Source organism: Cavia porcellus, unplaced genomic scaffold, assembly GCF_034190915.1.
Source record: "Cavia porcellus strain 051 isolate PalLab524CR breed Dunkin Hartley unplaced genomic scaffold, mCavPor4.1 scaffold_22, whole genome shotgun sequence".
Lineage (NCBI taxonomy): Eukaryota > Metazoa > Chordata > Mammalia > Rodentia > Caviidae > Cavia > Cavia porcellus.
The window spans coordinates 29,729,457-29,750,028 of record NW_026947505.1 but is presented as its reverse complement, the minus strand read 5'-3'; the positions used below and the strand labels follow the sequence as shown (position 1 = coordinate 29,750,028).

Below are 20,572 nucleotides of genomic sequence, written 5' to 3'. Positions count from 1 at the left end.
TGAAAACATGAAAAACATGTATCAGAGAAGTTAAGCATTTTCTAAGACTTTTATGTTCATATGAAAAATAAAGCAAAGAATTGTTTTTATATTGCAACTACTGAAAACAAAGTAACAGATGAGGCGAACACCAGGAAAGGTGGCTTCCACAGGAGTCCTAGTGCTTTTCTGCCGCATCCTGCTGCCAGTGCAAGACTGGGGCTGTGTTCACGAAGAGATGAAGTGAATGTCTTCCCCACCCTCTGATATGAGACAGGGTGAGAGAGTGTAACAGTGTTCTCCAGGTAATGGTCCAAATTATAACCCAACAGCAACTCAGACATCAGAATCCCTTTGATGATTGTGGTACTATACATTTACTTTGTAACAAATTGATTTTGTTTTACCTTTATGTTGAAGTTACTGAATTTCATACTGTCATCTCTTTTCTCTAAGTAACAATTTGACACTACCTTCTGTATCTGGGATTTCTAAATATTTATAGACTTGTAGTACCCAATTATTGATTCAAGTCTATCGTGAAGATGAAGGTTTTTTCAGTGTCCGAACTATACTGTGAGGTGTGTTGGTGAACACCTCTCATCCCTGCACTCAGGAGGCTGAGGCAAGAAGATTACATGTGAGGCCAGCTGGACTACATACATAGTGAGATCCTACCTCAAAAAAGAACCGGTAGATACGATTTGCAAGCTAGAAAAAAAATTTTCTTAAAAATTTAAAATATGAATATTTTATGCCAATACAAACTTATTTTTAAAATGTATTTTAAATGAAGTTAATAATTTTAAATAGCTAACACTTTGTGCTTTTAAAATCATGTACAAGGTTTCTGCCACATAAAAGCAAACGCCTCCCCTGAGTTTTACATATAGTTACAGAAGATTCTTTTCTGCTGAAGTTCAGTAAGACAATATATGGGAAATATCTTGTTAGTTTATAGCGTTGACATTCACTGTAGTCAGTTTTAAGAAATTAAAACTCCAGAGACTGGGGATTTACCTCAGCGGCATAAGCGCCTGACTGGCAAGCGTGAGATCGTGAGTTCAATCCCTGATACCAAAAAAAAAGACATTAAAACTCCAAAAACTGTAACAATTGGTGACCTTACACTTTTATATGTATTTCAACAATCTCTATCTGAGGGCCATATCTGTTAATTAAATTATGAGAAAAATTTTAAACAAAATTTTAAATTACAGTAAATCCTTGATTTACAAACATTTGAGTTTGGAATTGTCACAGGTTGTACTGTATAAGATGCACACTTTGTTGGCTTATGAATGAATCCAATTTAAAAATAATTCTCAGCGGTTGTAATCCAACCGCTGAGGGAAGAGGATCACACTCGGCTACATAGCAAGACTGTACTCAAAATAACAAAAAAGAACAATTCTCCTGGAACAGAATTCGCTCATAAATTGGGAACTTAGCTGTACATTTTTGTCTGTTTTACTTACTTGAGCCCCACATCATTAGTTTGTTATTGAACATAATCTCACTTATTCTTGACTTGCTGTTCTTTCCTACTCTACAAATACAGAAACCCAGGCTCCGGAGGTTGAGTCCCTCGTCAAGTCCACAGGGACTATAAATGTGCTTGCTGTAAGTGGAGATTTGTCAGGCTCCACTGGAGATTTCTGACGTACTGGATACTAATTGTTGTGCAGAGATAAATGCTTATAATTGAAACTACTACACACTCAGGAGTCAAAAATGCAGACCATTCAGGGACTAGAAACATCTGATATATTTGTAATATAATATTTGTAATATAACAGTGACCTAAAAAATTACATATATGTGTTAAAATTGTTTTTAAAACTTTAGCCCACAATTATGATAATAATTCTTTAGTCTGTACTATAGTTCTGATGTCTCCAGAAGAAATAGGTTTTGTAGACTCAAACTAATTACATGTACAGTAACATTTTATTCAAGAAACAGAAAAAGGCGCCATTCCAGTCATATAAGAGATAATAAAAACATCAAGAAGCATGTCAATCAACAGGCTAGACGACTCAATCTATGGATGGACTCAATTATCTCCAGGAGAATTGAATGTCAGCATCATTTAAGGTTAACAATGGGCTAACTCAGCAAGAGCAGACAGCCGCTCTCTGCAGAGGCCGGGGAAGCAAACTTGGTAATGAGGTACTTCATTCATCATCTCCTTCTGCTCTATTTATTAAGATGAATAGAAAATACTTTAAGGCGGGAAGTGCATAACATAAAAACATTTGTTTTGTAAACACAAAGAATGCTGTTTTTCTGACGATTCCCTTCAAATCTACATCAAGCATATGTTGCGAGCACCCTGTCTGCCAAAGTTGCTATCCTAACACCTCAACTTCATAATGATTATGGATAGGTTTTGTCTCAAACGGGTTGAGGCAGATAGTGCTAAGAATCTACAATGTTTATTTCTCCAATATAGAAAACAAAAGGAATCATAGATATCCACCATATATAACTTAAGGGCTACTTCTTTTAACTCAAAATAGTCTGCATATTTCGTGTTATTTCTAAAACTACTAAGCAATCTGAAGTTTACCTATTACAGCACATTTCTTCCTAACTCCTTATTTGAGCCTTGTCAAAAACAATGGAAGAATAGATGAAAATCAAAGAATGACTTACTTGCATACATGTATATAAGTAAACTCATTTATTGCCAAAGAACAAATTCTGAAATTTCTTGGAAAGGAGATGATTTGCTTAATGAGAAAAACTCACATTATAAAAGTGAGGGAAAGCAAGAGCTTGTTGCTGGAGCAAAAAGAAGCAACTGAAATTTGCAAAAAGCAGTCAAGAGACCAAAGAAAGAAGGTTCCCTGGAGAAAAGCTTGGTAGATTCAGTTCGGTTTTTCAGTGTTTTCAACTGAAAATCAGTTAATATTTTTCTGTTAAATTTGTTGTCAGAGCTATTCCATGTAAAGTTACACGTGATTTTTCTGACTTACAGTTCTTTAAGGTAAATAAAAGCTAGTTAAACATTGTATTGCTTTTAACTTGCCCTATCTATTATGCAGAAGTTAAATGTTCACAAGTTTCTGCAGATGTTGCTTTTAGCAGCTAAATATTTCCATGGTGGTAAAGAAATATCAGTAACATCTATGTTCTTTAAGAACATCAAATTCTTATTATACTTATCATGTGTGCAGGCAGACTACATAATAAACTAGTCTATAGCAGCTGTAAATTTCTGAGGATTTATCTAACCACAAATACATTGAAATGGGGAAATGGGTCTATATTAAACTATGCAAGATGCTGCTGGAGTTTTGCCATTTCTGCAACATCCTGTAATTAATTTATCATGACAGGTCTGGCAAACTGAAATATCCAATACACTTGCAACAGACTGCTGTGCTACGGTTGTTGCAGATCATGCAAGCATGTAAAGAGAAGGTAGATTTTTCTTCCAAACATGACTGTTGGGCTAGTATATTTAGAATGTTCTATAGCCAAGAAAAGACTTCTAACCTTCGACTCTCAAAGCAAGAATATCTGGAGTAGGGGAAAGTTCCTGGGTTGAGGTAATGAACTCAGTCTCTTCTCTGCCCGACCGTGTGGTCTTTTCTGAGAGGACACCCCTGGGCAGAGGAATGATGTGGCTGGTGCTAGATATGATGAGATTCTCTCCTGGAAGATTTGAAGGTCACCTGTCTTGGTGTTGTCTTGACCATTATCGCCTTCCTATAAATGAAGCTTGTAAGGCCACCTTCTCCATCTATGTGACAACCTCTTTGGAAGTGGCTGCTATTTTTCAAAGCACAAATGTTAACTTTCTAAAAAAAAGTATAATTGCTAAAGGTGTGAAAGAACAGTCTTCTTTTTACCTGGCATGTACAATTTGATCCAGGAAGCATTGCAGTTAGTGTTCACAATGGATCCGTAAAAGGAGGCTCCTTTTTTTACTGAGGAAATGGAGATACCTCCCCTGAAAAATGAAGCCTGCATTATATACATAACCACAGCCCTGCCTGTTCCCTAGGGGTGGCTGGGTTCCTGTCTGAAAGGGGGCATCCGAATGGATCCAGGAACCTTGAATCTGAAAGTTTGGGTGGGAGGGAAGAGATATCAGCAGAAGGCCGCAGGTGGAGGATCAGACGGGTCTAGCTTAATAGGAAAGCGGTGAGAAGCTGGAGAATGTGCCCCAGGTGATCCCAGCACACTCACCAAAGTTTAGTGAATTAAGTATTTATTTACATGTTCTTTGTATTTTCTCTAATGATTTTCTTTCTCTTTATCCCTCTATTGAAAATGGATTCTATCTGACCTGAGAAGTTTGTTGCACTGGCCTAAGTTTTAAGGAAAACGCAAACAGTGAAACCCCACACTAGCTCAAGGAAAAAAGAACAAGAGACCGTGGAGGAAACCCAGATATGTCCTCTGCTCACCTCCTGAGCTCTTCTGTGTACAGTTTTGGAAATGGGTGGGAGAGGGAAATCAAAAACTGAAAGCACCCTTCTTTCACACTGGCTAACTTGTCACGAGCCAGGGGCCAGTCCCTGTTTCCTTATCCCAATTTCCAAATATTTACTAGATGGCACTCCTACACAAAGTTGCATTTTTAAAATCCTAACCCTTAAAAGCCCTAAATTTTCTTAACCTTATATACAACTAAAAGTAAATATCCTTTACAGAACGTGGCCTACATTCAGACTCCTTAAAACTAGGTTATTACCAGAGATGAATGTGAGCAAGAGTGGGAAGTAGGTAAAAATGTAAACAAGGGGACAGAGCCAGGGAGATGTGACATTTCAATGCCTGCATGGGGACAGAGGCTGGCGTGTTTCCCTTTGCTTTGCTTTTGTTTTGTTTTTGACAACTGGACACAGATACTATAGAGACTAATTCTCTTTCCATATCAATAGCTAGAATTGACTACTGTCCTAAATAAGTTTAACACTTAGCTAACTTTTAAATGTATATGGATAGGCACATTTATTTATTCAGTAGCTAATTTTTGGGTCTTTGTTGGTCAAGTATTGGCAACAGGAGCTGAATGAAGAGCTTCAGTTCTATATTTTATTTTTTAAAATTTACTTATTTTAGGGGGGTACCGGGATCAAACTCATGACCACGCACTTATGCCACTGAGCGAAATCCCTGGCCCTCAATTCTATATTTTGCCTTAAAATTTGATACCCATTTATTGCCACTTTCTCCAGGGGCTTTCAGAAGTCTTCTATGTACGTTACCAAACTAAAGCCTCTTAACAGTCTTTAAAGACAGAAAAAGTATTCTCTCATTTTTTTCAAGCCAATCGCAAAGGTTAATGCTTTGTCCAACAACTGTTGACCAAAACTCAGGAGTCCATCTCCCAGAGTTATGGTCTTTCCAAACATGGAGACTCTTTACTGATGTCTGAAAAATGCAGAAGTAAATTATCAGGAAGGTCAATCTGTGATGCTTATACTTAAGGCAACTATGAATTAATGAGACTAATTTAGATGTGTGTCTTTTGGAATCAATTTATGATCTTCCTGTAATCAATTATAAAAAGATGTTCATATTTTCAAGGTATTTGAAATACACATATATATATATATTTGTATTTGAATATACATATATATTTTTAATGCAAATATTTAAAAAGGGGAACTTATAACAGTATGATACACACAATATTAATTATATTTTATAGATAGAAGAAAAAAGAAGTGAGCAGAAAATGTGAGTCCTTTTTCCAAAAACCATTTGTGTTAACCACATTAGGGGCGGGTGCTGGGAATCAAACTCAGGACCTTGCACTTAACAGGCAGGCATTTATGCTACTGAGGTATATCCCCGGCCCCAGAACCACATTTTTAAAAAATTCTTTTATGCATTGTATTTTTAAGCCAAGTAGTTGTTGTTCAAGCACAAACAAATTGCCTGCCCTGTGAATATGTCACCAGTTCCCATTTAACCTAAAACTTCATTGAGTCAGTTCTTCAACTTGGATGTACTATAGAATATTTCATAAAATCCAATTCTAGCAGCACATGGTGGCATACACCTATAATCCTAGCACTCGGAAAGCTGAGACAGGAGGATCCCCATAAATTCAAGTCTGGGCTACATAAGTAATGTCAAGGCCAGCCTGCAATACATAGTGAGATCCTAGATCAGAAAACCAAACAAACATTCAATGCTGATTTAAAACTCTTCATTGGCACCTTCATCCACTAACACTAAACCCCTTGACTTCTGTTAGCTTAGGGTAACACCATACATCCACTCTTATGTTCTGATATAGGAAACCAAGAAATATAATCACCTTGGAAGTGACAGAAAAAGAAACTGAATTGATGTCCCAAAGAAAGGCCACATAGCTGACCATAGCAGACATTTGCCATTCCATTGGCTTCCTGTGGAACCCACTGTGCACATCACAGCAGGTCCACAGCCACTGCAAGCCCATGAGTTTCTCTCACTACTAGAAAACATCTTCCCAGTGCATTTGCTGAATGTTTCCTTACAAGTTTCATCTCAAAGGACAGGGCAACATGATTCCTAATTATTAGACTGAGTGAGGGACATTATCACTGAGTTCTCCGAGGCTCCTGTAACTAATCTGTCAACACACTTAACACAGGACATTGAAACTGACCTGCGGAGCTGGTGAAAATTGGAAAAGGTATCGTAGGCATCTTTGTACAGCAGGCTCTTAGCACTGATTTGGCACAAGTGAAAATGTAATCCAGTGACTAATACTCCCTATCAATCAATGTGTGTAATATTTTCTCTGGGCCCCAGGTAGTTCTTGTGAATCTACATGTGTAGGCAGTATCATAGGATGTTTTCAGGTGTAATACAGTCCTGAGGGTTGAAATGCCTGGTAAGAACAGAGAACTTAAGGAAGGAATCTAAGGAGCTGCCAACCATTCTACATTCCAGGATCACAGTTACTCCTTTCTCACTCTTTCCTTCCCACAGTCTCCATTTACTTTTTCTGGTTCCCTCTTTTCTTCTTTTCTGCCTTACATCAACCAGTGGCATTAAGCGAACTCAACACTGCATCACTTAAACCCTGCCTGACAACCATCTGAGCCTGCCCAGAAACTGGGGCCCTGCTGGCACCGCCTGGGAGCCGCTCCTCAGGCAACGCTCCATTTGCATAGAAACACCCTTCACATGTGGCTGGAACCTTCCTTTTCCATCTTTCACTTTTTATTGAGGCAAATTAGCCAGAAAGTTAAATCTGATTTGCATAATACTTTGCATTCCCATTTACTGAGGGTAAGAAGCCTTTAAAAGATTTCTAAAAGTTGTGTATGTAAACCTTATTGCCTGTGAACCTGATATCTTGATCACTCTTTACAATTTTAATAGTTTTCTGAGAGAAAAGATACCTAGGTTCCCAAGCTCACAATGTTAAGTCTGAGCCTCAGATTTTAGGGTTCACAGCTCAGCTCTTGTGTTTTTTTCCATGTCATTAAATGAATCCAGCCTTTTTCCTCATCCATGTTTTTTATCATCTAAAAGCATCAAATGACTCCTTGTTCCATAAGCAAACCCACTAATATTTTACACAGCCCAGCTCTGCTCACGTCAGAAGTTTTGGGAGCCCCCTGAAGACCCAGAGGAACACAGTTCACCTCAGGCCAGTCTGACAGAGGAAAGAGGAGGGTGACATCGTTTAGCACTGGTGCAGTGAAGCCAGGTCTGCTCCGGGCAGGGGCCCTTGCACTCGGCTGGCTGTGGAAACCACTTTGCAGATGATGTTGAATCCCTTCGCCTCTGACTTTTTCTCTCCTCTTCCCTTCCCTTCTCTTTTCTTCTCTTCCTCTCTATTCTTTCTTTCTTTCTTTCGACTTCCTGAGAAAGGAGGCTTCTGTTTGAAACTCTGTGATACTTTTTGGTACACAGCCGGAGAAATGTGATAGAGGCATTAATACTAAAAATAAATCACTCGTCATTCCACTCAAAAAACTTAATCACTTTAGTAAGTTGTAGTGATTAAATTCACAAAATAATTTTCATTATTCTAATTCACTTTGTCCCATATAATCATAATTTAGCAGGGAAATGAAATATATTCATTATTATAATTATCCATAATTATAGACTAATAATAGCTGAATTTGCTGAGCACAGATTAAGTAAACTAGGTCTCTCATCTGGGGCTTTATATGTATTGCCTCATTTATTTTCAAAATAAGCTTACAAGATAGATGTATTATTACTTACAAACAAAACAAAAATTCTGAAGCCCAGAAAGGTTGCTGAGTGTGGTAGCACACACCTGTAATCCCAGCACTTAGAAGGCGGAGGCAGGAGCATTGCCATGAGTTCGAGGCCAGCCTGAACTACATAGTGAGACACTGTCTCAAACCACTAAAAAAAAAAAGAAAGAATATGTTAAACAATGTATCTTAGACCACACAGTTTTAAAACTAGACAATCAGGATCAGATTTCTGATCCGTCTGACTTCAAAGTTCCCTTCACCATTAGTTACAGCCCTCAATTTTGCCGAACTGCACACTATACTTCCTTTTAAAGTTAACTGGATTCTTTTTAAAATGTGTATTACACTCACAGTTGACAAGAAGTTACTTTGCACTTTACATAGCAAGTGAGAAAGCAAAACATTGAATATTTTTTAAATTTCACATACTTTTTGCAGAACCATCAATTCACAAAACAAATTGATCAGACTCAATCTCAAATCTGCATATCTCCCTGGAAATAATCCTTCAATCCATCACATTTAAGTAAAATGTTATATTCCCAAATTTTATGTGATATAAGCAAGTTACCTTAGTACAGAGAGATGATAAATGAAGACCATCGTGGATGCATTTCATGGCCTTGCAGGCGATCAGGGTTGCTTCAGCAGGAAAAGAATAGGTTTTCATGTAACATCACCCTCTTGGCTTGTCCCCATTTTAATCTCTCTTACTATTCCATTTACCCTCTCACAGCCCTTGGTACCCCCTGCATCCTAAGAAACTGTCTCATTACAGGTGTTCATTTGCTGACCCACTGCCGCGTGATGCCATCCTTCACCAAAAAACATTTGCCTTAATGCTGCTCACAGTGGGCACATTCAGTACTGAGTGAAGGCAGAGCCAGCCCACAGGCCTGTGTGTCTATTTATAGACAAAGGCCTAAGAATGAACTATATGTAGAAATACTAGCATATAGAAAATATGCAATAGGATTATGTCTTGCAACAAACATTACAAGTTTCTCTGGTTGTTGCTTTGTTGTTTTGTTTGCTGTACTGAGGACTGAACCCAGAGCCTTTCCACTGAGCTATGTTTCTAGTCCCCCCAACCCTGCCCCACTTGTTTTTTAAGACAAGGTCTTGCTAAATTGCTTGTAGAAAGCAGCTGAAGCTGGAAATTGATCACACATCTTAGGGTGAGGCAAACCTAGTCCCGAACATAGAGCACTAGACGCAAGCCATGTGAACAAGTGGTTTCAGTTCAGAGAACACCAAACCCCGAGATAATCCAATCAATGAGTTGCTAGGCACAGGGGATGTCACAGGACACCAAGCTGCCAGATGTATAAATAAACGCACAGGGATGGTTGAGCAGTTCCTTTCCTCCCATCCAGAGAGAAGGCTCCGCCTGACCTCAGCTTTCTGTATACTGTGTCTTTATTTCTCCATCCTCTCATCATCCTCTCCTGCTCCCGGCTCACTCTGAGAACTTTGAAAGCTGAGCTGGACACAGCAGTTGCTGAGTTGCCCAGGCCGAGCTCCTGCTTTTCACCTGCTTCAGCCTCCCAGAATGTGGGGTAACAGGCAAGTGCCACCACACCCAGCTTCTCTGTGTAGTCTTCTATTTCCTTTAGGAAATCCACCTCCTTTCCCCTTCCTCGCTCCTTTTGTCCCCTGTACACACCCCCAGCCTGATCCCTCCTTGACTGGGCCACAGCAGTCAAGCTTTTAATTCTTACATTCCCTTTATTTACAAGCAAAATTGTTTGCCAGACTCCACGCCTTCTGGCTTCCAGCTTGTAGTAGGTGGAAACAAAAGCAAGACAAATACACACTGTGTCTGTCCCTTGAAACAGCCTGCATTCAAGGTGGCTACAAGGGCCCCGAGGCATAGCACATGGCTTCAGGCGAAGCTGGCCCTGGAACTCCCTTTTCCTCGGACTGTGGGTAGGACTGTGGGTAGCTGCAAGTCGGGTGAGCTGAGCTGTCACACAGTGTGGACAGCAGTGAAGTTTCTGCTGCCCAGAAACTCCTTCTAGACCGTGGCTTCTCCCAGACAGCTGTCAACCCACTTCCAATTTCCCCACGCATTTCCAACTTCTTTTTTTTTTGGTTTGGTGTTTTTGAGACAGAGTTTCACTGTGCAGCTAGAATGACCTTGAACTCCTAAGTAGCCCAGGCTGGCCTGGAACATGTGCTCTTCCTGCCTGAGATTCCTGAGGGCTGGGATTACAGCCCCACAAACCAGCTGAAAATCCCGCGTACTGTGGTGGTTCTCTTGAACCCCAGTGGAGCCTTCCCGCTGGCCACAGGTGCACTTGGTGAGGAATTTCTGCCTTAGGTTCCCCAGGCCCAGCAGAGGGACGCTGGGGGGCCTCTGCCTCCCTCCTCACTAACTGCACTAGTGATAAGCTGTCCTTGTCAGTGATTCGTAACAGTAGCACACATGATCATCTGGCCTTCACCTTGGCAAGAAGAAAAAGACGTCGCCTCGTTAATAAGAAAGAGAGAGAGAGACAGAGAGACAGAGAGACAGAGAGACAGAGAGGGAGGGGGAATATGTGCAAGGAATTATTTTCTGACTTGGAGAACCAGATAGACTATGGCACACTTTGACCCCAGGCATGGCTTTAAAACGCCCATAAGTGGAAAATGGCCTGGATCTGGAAGAAGGGTAAAATGAATTACCTAAAAAGTGAAGTGACTTGAAAAATAAAGATGGAGTCTTTGGGTATTTTACTCACATTCCTTTCTGCCAAGAAGTTGAGAAAGCTTCATAACACCTTACACAACATTTCCCGTTTTCTTAATACTTCCAAAATTCTTTTATTTGAAGTTCGGTTTTCAACATTGGCAAATCAAATAAGAAGGAAGTACATTTCCTTATGGCACTACTCAATAAGAGAAACCCAGGATGGAAACCAAGAATCTTCAATCATTCCCAGCACTATAGGGGAAAAATATACGAGACTCTCAGAGACTCACGCAGAACTTCAAAGGAAGCCCCTCCCTGTGCACACCCCCCTCGTTGTGGGTGTTTCCTCCATCCCACTCCCACCAGTGTGAGGATTTAGGTGCGCATAATTGTGCTTTTGTCTTGGACTTGGCTCACTCCACTATGCTCTACTCCTAGTCCCCTGGCCTGAAGCCCAGGGTGGGGCTTTGCCCTCGGTACTGTAAATAATGGTAATTACCTTTACAAACTTAAAAAAAAAAAAAGCTTTTGCCCCCAAGGCCAGAATATCTAAAGTCTAGAGCATGCTATAACCTCTTGTGCACAAGTGTGTTAGAATGTGGGAAGGGATTAAAGTATCTCACTGGAGGAATGATTACCCTACAAAGAAAATCACCAGCTCACCACATCGCATGGACCCCTATGGGCCTGTGACTTCTCTGGTTCTAGGCTGTAGTGGTGACATCAGTACAAATAAAAGTGGTGAATACTGAGGTGGAATGGAGAAGTTACTCTCTTGGTAGGCACACAAGTGTTCGAAAGCTGTTGAAGTGTATTCCAGGGCCTACTCTCCACTGCAGGGGAGAGTTACCCTGCACCTGACCCAGGCTGTGGAGTGGGGGCTGGGAATTAATTGCTACAGTATCTGTCTGGTTGATGGCTCCTATTGTTCTGATTAAGTTGTCCTGAATCCAAGCTTTGCCTCATTAGCTTATCATCATGGTGCCAAGTCTATGATTCCTGCATAATCTTGGTATTTTATTTCATGCACAATTACTAGTAGCTATTATCTATGTCTAAGATCAAAACAATTAATGAAAATTCAAATTTTTTCAATTCAGTAGCTTTTGGCCATACGGATACAGCAAGACACATTCAAAAAGTTTGATTTATGAATGAGATAGATTGCTTTCCAGGCCACAGAGTTCCTTTGATTATTTTGATTCCAGATTAACTGGTTTGAGTGTGAGAAGAGACCTTACTGTCTGGACAGATGCCTTCCGCCTAGCATAGACTTGTTTCAAAGACTATATCAAGGCCAGAGACACAGAATGGTAAGCTCCCAGGGTATATGTAATAATTAGAAATTTACTAAGACTTTCAAAGTAAATGTCAGAGTTGTCTGCCTGTCATTGTTTCCATTTAGAAGTCAATGCTTGAGAGTCAAGGTCGCGCTCTGTGCTTGTGCAATAGTTATGTTCTACATTTAAATCATCAAGAATGTTCTTCTGCGAGGTTCCTTGTGCTCAGGTGGGTGATTTATCAGGCACGTACCAGAATTTGAAGATGTACTAACACCTTCCTCACCAAGCTCTTCCCTTTGTCGCCGGAATCTGCTGAGGCTACAGAGAAGCCCAGGGAAGTAGGGGAGGCCAGCCCACACTGCGGGTCCTGCCCTGCAGTCCTAACTTGTCAGCAGCCCCAGCAAACTTCCTTCCTCTCACCAGGAGAAACGATTCCTCCTTTGCATTTGACCTCTTCCTATCTTTAGCTCCTGTGGGGCCTTCAGATCAGGGTGCAACACTCTGAGAGCTTGGCTTGTCTGGTTAAGATGACTCGTCCTTATGTGACCCCTCCGTTCACCCCTCCGTAAACACCCTCTTAAAACTAACAGAGACAGTACTCTGCAGATGACTGTCTGGACTGTGCAGGAACTCAGCCCTTCTACAGAAGACTAATGCCCTTGCATACAACTATGAAAACTAACCCAGGAGTGGGTGTCTGGGGGTGGGGGGCAACAAGCAAGCCAGCACATGCCCATTCCCCTTCTGTGAATGTTTTAAACCTAGGCTGCATGAGTGTCTTCTTTCTCTGACGCTTCCTTACCCACTAAAAGATATAGTTTGGTGTGATATTAAAAAAAAAACAAAAACAAAAAACCCAAGGGCAAACAGGAATTAGATTTCTAGGTCGGGGGTGTAAAATTCGTGGAGCACTGAGACTGTGGCACACAGCACATCGCCATGCCAGAGGAGCCATTGCCACATGCCGTCCCATCTGAGTGTCTCTTGATGAAACAGAAGTGCTTCAGCCTTAGCAACAAAGCTGGACAGGCTCAGTGATAATTTTTCACAACTTTTCCTCCGAAATGGTCTACTTCCCTCTTTCCTTGCAGGTAACATTGGTTTGAAGTACTGGTCCCATCCATTTGGATTGAACCTCTGTGGAACACACAAGAGGAGCAATTGTTTGCTAAATCACCCTTGATTCTTCAGTTCATCTAGGAGAAAAAAGGGTTAAGTTCACTGGGTAAAACATTGTCAATCACTAGTGACTGCCACTGAGATGAAAAACAAGCTGCACCTGTACACGGCAATTTAAGAGATTCTGGTCAGCTATTTTTCTCTGGTGCTTTGTTCTGCCAGCTGCTCTGTGCTTTGGATGCAGGTGGAAGCATGGACTTTGCTATCTATAAAAAAATTTAATGGTGAAGATCAACTTCCGCTTCACCTCCCCAGGGATCAAAGTTTTAGGCTTTCTTTTTTTCCTTTTCCTGAAAGACTAGTAGAGCAAAGCTCAGAAAGTTGTAGGTTGTTGAGGCTCCCACCTCCCCCAAACAAGTAGCAGGAAATCTTTGGTGAGCTCTGTTCTTCCCAATTTGAAGGGCAAATAAAGTGTTTATTGAAATGAGGACCAGAGAGGAGGGTACCAGCCTCCATGCCGAGCCTGTGGGTTACGGCGCTGACATGAAACCGTGAAAGGACAGGATGAAGCCTCTGCTCACTGTATGGCAGCCTGTGCAGGGAACACAGGTGTCATTAACTTTACATCTGGCCAGATTTCTGTCCATTAATCAATGACCAGGAAAATAGGAGTGCTGAAAAAGAAGCTTAAAAATCTGATGCTCTGGACTAACAAGAAACATGTCTTGCCAATGACACAAAGCAAAAGTTCCTGTACTAACTCAGCAAACATGCATTGCCTGTCCTATGCCAGGCACCAAGTTAGTTACTGGACGTACAGTAGTTGTTGCAGGCTGCATTGTGTCCCCTTGAAATGCATATGGTAAAGCCCTAACCCCTAATACCTCAGAATGTGACTGCGTTTACAGATGGGGCCACTAAGGAGGCAGTTAAGTTAAATGAGGCCATTAGGGTGGGCCTGGGTCCAATTCACTGGCGTGCTTTGAAGAAAAGGAAATTTGGACACACAGAGGCACTAGCCGCTCATGCAAAGAGAAGAGGCCATGTAAGGACACAGCAAGAAAGTAGACATCTGTAAGCCAATGAGAGAGGCCCAACAACAAAACCTGCTCACACACTGACCTTAAATTTCTAGGCCCCAGGCCTAGGAGGAGAAAAGTGTCTGTTCCCTACACCACTCAGATTAGCTATTTGGTATGGCAGCACTACTGGACTAACACAGTAGGGAACAAGACAAAGCCCTTGTCCTTTCTGAATGCACAATCTATTGAAGAACTTCAAATCTTGTGGCCACTTAGGCAAAAGAGAAAGGGAGGTGATGAGCAACACTTTCAAACATTGCTGAGACAGGCCGACTTAGTGAAAGAACCAGGGCCAGGAATTGCAGCTCACCTAAGGCCACAGCCCTTCATGCACTTGTGGCCTCTGCAGTATATTTGCATCGAGGGTTAAGTAGTATAATTACACTGCTCAACCTGAGAAAACAAGAAATCCAGCATTGGTCAGTGTCAGGGAAGGAGGAAATCTAGCAGATCTGACCTAAAAGGTTAAGTGGAAAAGAGCTGTGTGGCTAAGTGCACAACATGAGCAAACACATCACAAATATGTGGGCTTCTGCCTTATCAGCAGAAGCGAAGGAAATCTGGATATTTTTACAGTCACTATGCAGATGCTTATTTTAAGTTTTCTCTAAAATTATTAGCTATTTTTTTTAACTTCCCTGCCTTATAGGCCTACTGCCTCAAAGGAAGCCTAACGTAAGATAAAAATATATAAGTTGCTACTGGAAGTTCAACAGGTTAAAACAGAGCTGAGAATAGCCCACAGGCATGTCATGTGGCTGGCTGACTATTTAATTCTCTGATCTATAGGAGAAATTGGAGTGCTATGTCTGAAGATCTGTCCATGGAGCTTTACCGTCCTTGGGATTTCCAGCAAAGCCACTTGGAAACTGAGCTTTGTATTCCCAAAGAAAAGTACAAGGCTCCTTCCTGTATGTCAACCAGATAATTCTGACCTAGTGTATGATTCCTGTTATGTGGATGGTATTGTTCATGGTGTGACTGAGATGCTGTGATCTGCCCGCATAGGCAAGGATTCCTATGTGCATAGAACAGAGATGGGCAAGGTCTCAAAGGGAGAAGTCACTTAACAGGACATTTATAAAAAAGCTCCTCCATGCCCCTGCGGGAGGTGTGCAGGTTTTATGCTGGAACTCACAATGAGCATCAAGCTGAAAGTCTCTGTGCAAGTAGCAGGGTTAAAATCACCTCCCTGGTCTTAAGTGGGGTTTCCAGGTAAAATATAAGACTCCACCAAATTTAAATTTCAGATAAATAACATCATTTTCAGTATAAATGTATCTCATGCAACATTTGGAACATAAATTATTTGGTTACATAAATACTTAAGAATATTGTGGGGTGTATATGGAATTCAAATTTAACTGGGAGCTCTGTAATTTTCGCAGGCTTCCTTTTTTTTTTTTTTTTTTTTGGAAGGCAGGCATGCCGCTGAGCTAAATCCCCAGCCCTGAGCTCTGTATTTTTATTTGCTAACCTGGCAATGCTATCTGAATGGCAAATGGCAGCTTCAGAGTGAAGGGAAGTAGGATTTATTGCCTCTTTGGGGAGATGGCCCTAGAGCTGAGTCATGTCAAACTTGTGCTCATCTTTTGGTGTTGGAACTAATCAGTCTTTCTGCATAGTGTGTGGTCTCAAAGCCTGTAGGTTATAGAAAGACTAGAAAACCATGTGGCATAACCCTGACACCTTACATTCTTGTGTTCTGTTGGCTTTCTACTGTTTTTCTATTCCTCTATCGATAATTTAACAGTCTTCTTGGAATTCTCCCACTATCTCAGCTAACCAACATGATAAACCTAAGGAAAAGATATCTGGCCATAGTTAGGTAGGAGCATTAAAAGTGAGTCAGACAAGGCATGGTGGCACATGCCTATAACTCCAGCACTCTGGAGCTGAGGCAGGAGGATCATTGCAAGTTCGAGACCAGCCTGGGCTACAAAGTGAGCTCAAGGCCAACCTGAACTACGTAATGAGACCCTGTCTCAAAAAGCGGGGGAAAAGTGAATCATAGCAGAGGCTGAGGCAGTAGGATCACAATTTTGAGTCTAGCCAATTTAGTGGCAATGAGACCCTGTCTCAAAATAATAAAAAATATGTCATGAATATAGTTCAGTATGAAGGCCCCCAGTTCAATCCGTAGTATATAAAAGAAACAAAAGAAAGCCAAAAAGCAAGCACACAGGCAAGAATGAATGAAACACAGTCCCTGAGGGGACAGCAAGTCAAAATCAAAGAGCCAATGACCTGCGCATGGTGCACACACAGGTAATCCCTGTAATCCCAGCACTTTTGGAAGGCTGGAGCAGGAAGATCACAGTGAGTTCATGATGAAACCAAACTACATAGCAAGACCCTGTCTCAAAACAATAAAACAATGACAAAAGAAATCAAGGAACTAAGATCAAAGCCATTTGGCCAGCTATCTCTCCCCTCTCTCTGGAACTTTGTGGACAGAGCAAATACCTCCCCCAAATGAGAACAAATGCAAAGGCTCTCTGGCTCTTCTGCAGCCAGCAAGTACCCCTGTCATCATCCATGGAAGCTCTCAGTCTATTGTCAAGTATGATAGAAGACCAGCTGTTCCAAAAAGCATCTCAATGTTGGTCCTCTTCCCCCAGCACCGTCCAGGGAGCAAGCAACACGATGGGGATCCCAACACTGCTCATCTTACACCCTACCCGGGCCGGGTCATCGCATCCAGCCCCTGTCCCCGTTGTCTGGCAGATGCTCCTTCGGTTGGTGTTGCTTCAGCTTGGGGAAGATTACTGTGTCTAACTCTGCTTCCTCCAGTCCTGGCATTGGGAGATGGGGCCCCGGGAAGGTGACTCTGTCATGAAGGTAGAATCCTCATGAATGAGATTAATGGCCAGATAAAAGAGATCTAGGAGCCACTAAACACTTGCTTCAAATGTGGGAGGCCCTGGGTTTAATCCCCAGCACCTCACAATAAATTAAAAATAAGTAAATAGGTCCAAGAAAGCCCCTTCACCCCTTCCAGCAGTTGAGGACACAGTAAGATAACGCCACCGATGGACCAGGAAAAAGCCCCTCATCAGACTCGAAGTCTGTCAGGCTCTTCCTTTTGGATTTCCCAACTTCCAAAACTGTTAGAAAAAAATTTTTTTATTGTTTACTATGAGACTCAGTTGATGGGTATCTTTGTCTGCAATTTATCCCCTTCTCCCCTGCCTGCAGCTATCCTCTACTTTGGGATGGGGTTCCAGGTTTGCTCTAGCTGAATATATCCCTTGCTCTCTGTGACTCCATATTGCCTTGCACTGAATCATGGTCCTTATTTTATGTGTTACTATCTGAAGTGCTTTCCTTTGTGTATCTGTGTGTTTAACACATCTCCCTAAATTGGAATGAAAATACAATTAAAGAAGCCTCTTCACATTTCCTTCACCACTATACCCCAAATCCTAGATAGTACCTGATGTAATGTACACTCAGGGAACATGTATCTACTGACTGTGTGTGGCTGGTCCCAGACAACACGTACAGGAAGGAGCCCATGTGCCAGAACATAGGTGTGTTGGGAATGTGATGCTCACTGTGCCTTCTATGCATGACATGCAAGCAGCTGTCCGGCTTTGTACCTGTAGCTTATTGTAGTCAGGGGCACTGTTAGTCACCCACCCTAGGAACCTGGGTCCACTATTGCTACCCTCTCTGGATCTTCCTTCTACTCACTGAAACTACAGCCTACCTCAGTAGTAGCAGAGCTGGCAAACAGGCCTTCAAGTATATTAGAATTACCCCCTTCAAGTATATTTAGAATTTTCCAGGGAAAAACAACCACACAGTAGGTGAACATGGGGATAGATTTGTTTTAAGGAATCATCTCATGCAATTGGGCTGGCAGTTGGCACAACAGGCTGGCAGTCTGGGCATCTCCAATGAGAGCTGCTGCAGTCCTGAGCCTGGAAGTAGAACATCTTCCTCTTGGGGTGAGTGAAGGAATGGAGGGAACCTCGGTCTCGTCCCTGGATGCCTTCAAATGATTGAAGGAGGCTGCGCACACTGAGGAGAGTAGTCAGCAGCATCCAGGCTGGTGGATCACCAAGCAGGCCTAGGCCAGTCATTAGACAAATCTCACACATGGCTCTCTGCCTCCATTCCTGCATCCTCCAGGTGCCTTCAGGACTACAGAAGGTGGAAATCTGAAAACAGACTTTTGTTTCTTTCCCTTTCCTTTTGTTTGTTTTGTAGTACTGGGGATTGAACCCAGGCCTTCTGTATCTCAGCCCTTTTTATTTTATTTTTGAAACAAGTTCTCACTAAGCTACTCAGGCTGGCCTCAGACTTGCAGTCTTTCTGCCTCAGCCTCCAGAGTAGCTAGGATTACAGGTGTACACCACTGTTCTTGATTTGAAAACTACATTTCTAGCTGGGTATGGTGGCATAAGCATGTAATCCCAGCACTTTAGGAGGCTGATCAGGAGGATCTCCAGTTTGAACCTTGCCTGGGCAATTTAGTGAGACCCTGTCTTAAAACAAGGGCCAAAGATGTAGCTTGATGGAAGAGCCCTGGGTTCAATCCCCAGTACTGAAAAGAACAAGAGGAGGAGGAGGAAAAAGAAGAAGAAGAGGAGGAGAAGGAGATGGAGAAGGAAGAGAAGGAGAAGAAGGAGGAGAAGCTATATTTGTAAGACTCCCTGGTAGAGCCAAGGTTTTTAACAGAGCTGGTGCAAGGCTCTTCCAAAATCAGCAGTACCAAAGGTGGAATCCTGAGTCCCCATTTTTACTGAGGCAGGGATACAGTTCCCAGGTGGTCCACTTATGCGTTGTTGTTTGTTCCTAAAAGTCAGTTTATAGACCACTTCTCTTGTCCTTCAAAAACAGATTGAAATATCCCAATTCTCTATATTCTGTCCCTTCCTAGAGTTCTTTCCTACAACTAAACCCACTCAGGGCCACTGTCTGTCTCATATTTGTCCTATCCTTTTAAGCCTCGCCATCCTACTTTTTTTTTCCTGTACCGTAATCAAACTCACGACCTACTGCTTACCAGTCCCTGGCCCCTACCATCCTACTCTTATCCAGGCTTCCTATTCTACTTCTCTTCTCTGTCTAATCTGGTTAGCTGATGACATAAACTTACCATCTTTAACCATTCAATTTTTGTGTTCTCCACTCCCCACTCTGATATAATTGTCTTCTTTCCAAAGAGCTCCCACCTTGCCATGTAAAATCCCCCCATGCCCAGAAATTTAGTTAGCATTTGCATGAAGTCCAATGCCAAAAATACAACATGGAATATCTTTTTTTTTTTTTTGTCTTTTTCCTTTTTATCGGTACCAGGGATCGAACTCTCGACTGCCTGCTTGCAAGGCAGGCACTTATGCCGCTGAGCTAAATCCCCTGCCCCAACATGGAATATCTTTTTGTATTTGTACAGGGGAATCAAACTGCACTTGCCAGGCAGGTGCCATGCTGCTGAGCTATATCCCCAGCTATGGAATATGTTTAAGTTTTCAGGGAACTTACATCCATTTCCCACCTCTGACCCTGTTGAATTCTTCACTTCTTGGTTTCTCATATTCTTTCTATTCTCATGAGGCCTCTATGTATGTAGATCTTAACGCTTAGATGCAAGACTAATTCTTTATTTGGAAAAATTCAGTATCTTCTCACCATGCTGCTCAGTAATCCCTGGTGTAGCCTTTCTTGTTGACTTTGCTCTCTTCCTTCTCAGGAAGCAAAGAAAAACCTTCAGTTTTCTCATGAACTTCAGTTCTTTTACCTTCTCCTTACTGTAGACCTTGTTGTAGCTTGCCAGGTCCAGCTGACCAAAGTTTTCTTCCCATGAAATGAAATTACTTTATTCAACTAGAGCTCAGTAGAGATCTGGATTATTCTAAATAATTGTATCAAGGTGGTAGTGTATAGCCTGAGTGGAACACAGGAGGACTGAGAGACTCACTGCTGCTGCTGCTTCCTGTTTCCTGTCTGCCCTGCCAGGTACTGTTTCTGCTCTGCCATGCTCCCCTGTAATGCTGCCTTGCCTTGGAGCCAGCTGATTATGGACTGAAACCTCTACTAACTGTGAACTAAAATGAGTCTTCCCTCCTTTAACTTGTGGGTGTCAGGTATTTCGTATGAACAATGAGGAAGTAACCAAGACAAATAATGGTATAAACAACGACACAAAATAAATCCTGTTACGGCTGCCATATAAATTTCCACTATCACCCTAAACTTCAATTAAAATTCTGCTTGTTAACGATA

At 41.8% G+C, this 20,572-nt stretch overlaps 1 long non-coding RNA gene across 1 annotated transcript; it reads right to left on the bottom strand.

The window, feature by feature from the left end:
- Positions 1-8,086: 8,086 nt before the first annotated feature.
- LOC134472089 (uncharacterized) lies at positions 8,087-11,043 on the bottom strand. The gene is made up of 3 exons (XR_010041926.1): positions 10,904-11,043; positions 8,749-8,819; positions 8,087-8,325 (listed from the first exon to the last, which is right to left on the bottom strand). It is a non-coding gene; the product is annotated as an uncharacterized LOC134472089 (long non-coding RNA).
- Between the last annotated feature and the right edge of the window lie 9,529 nt (positions 11,044-20,572).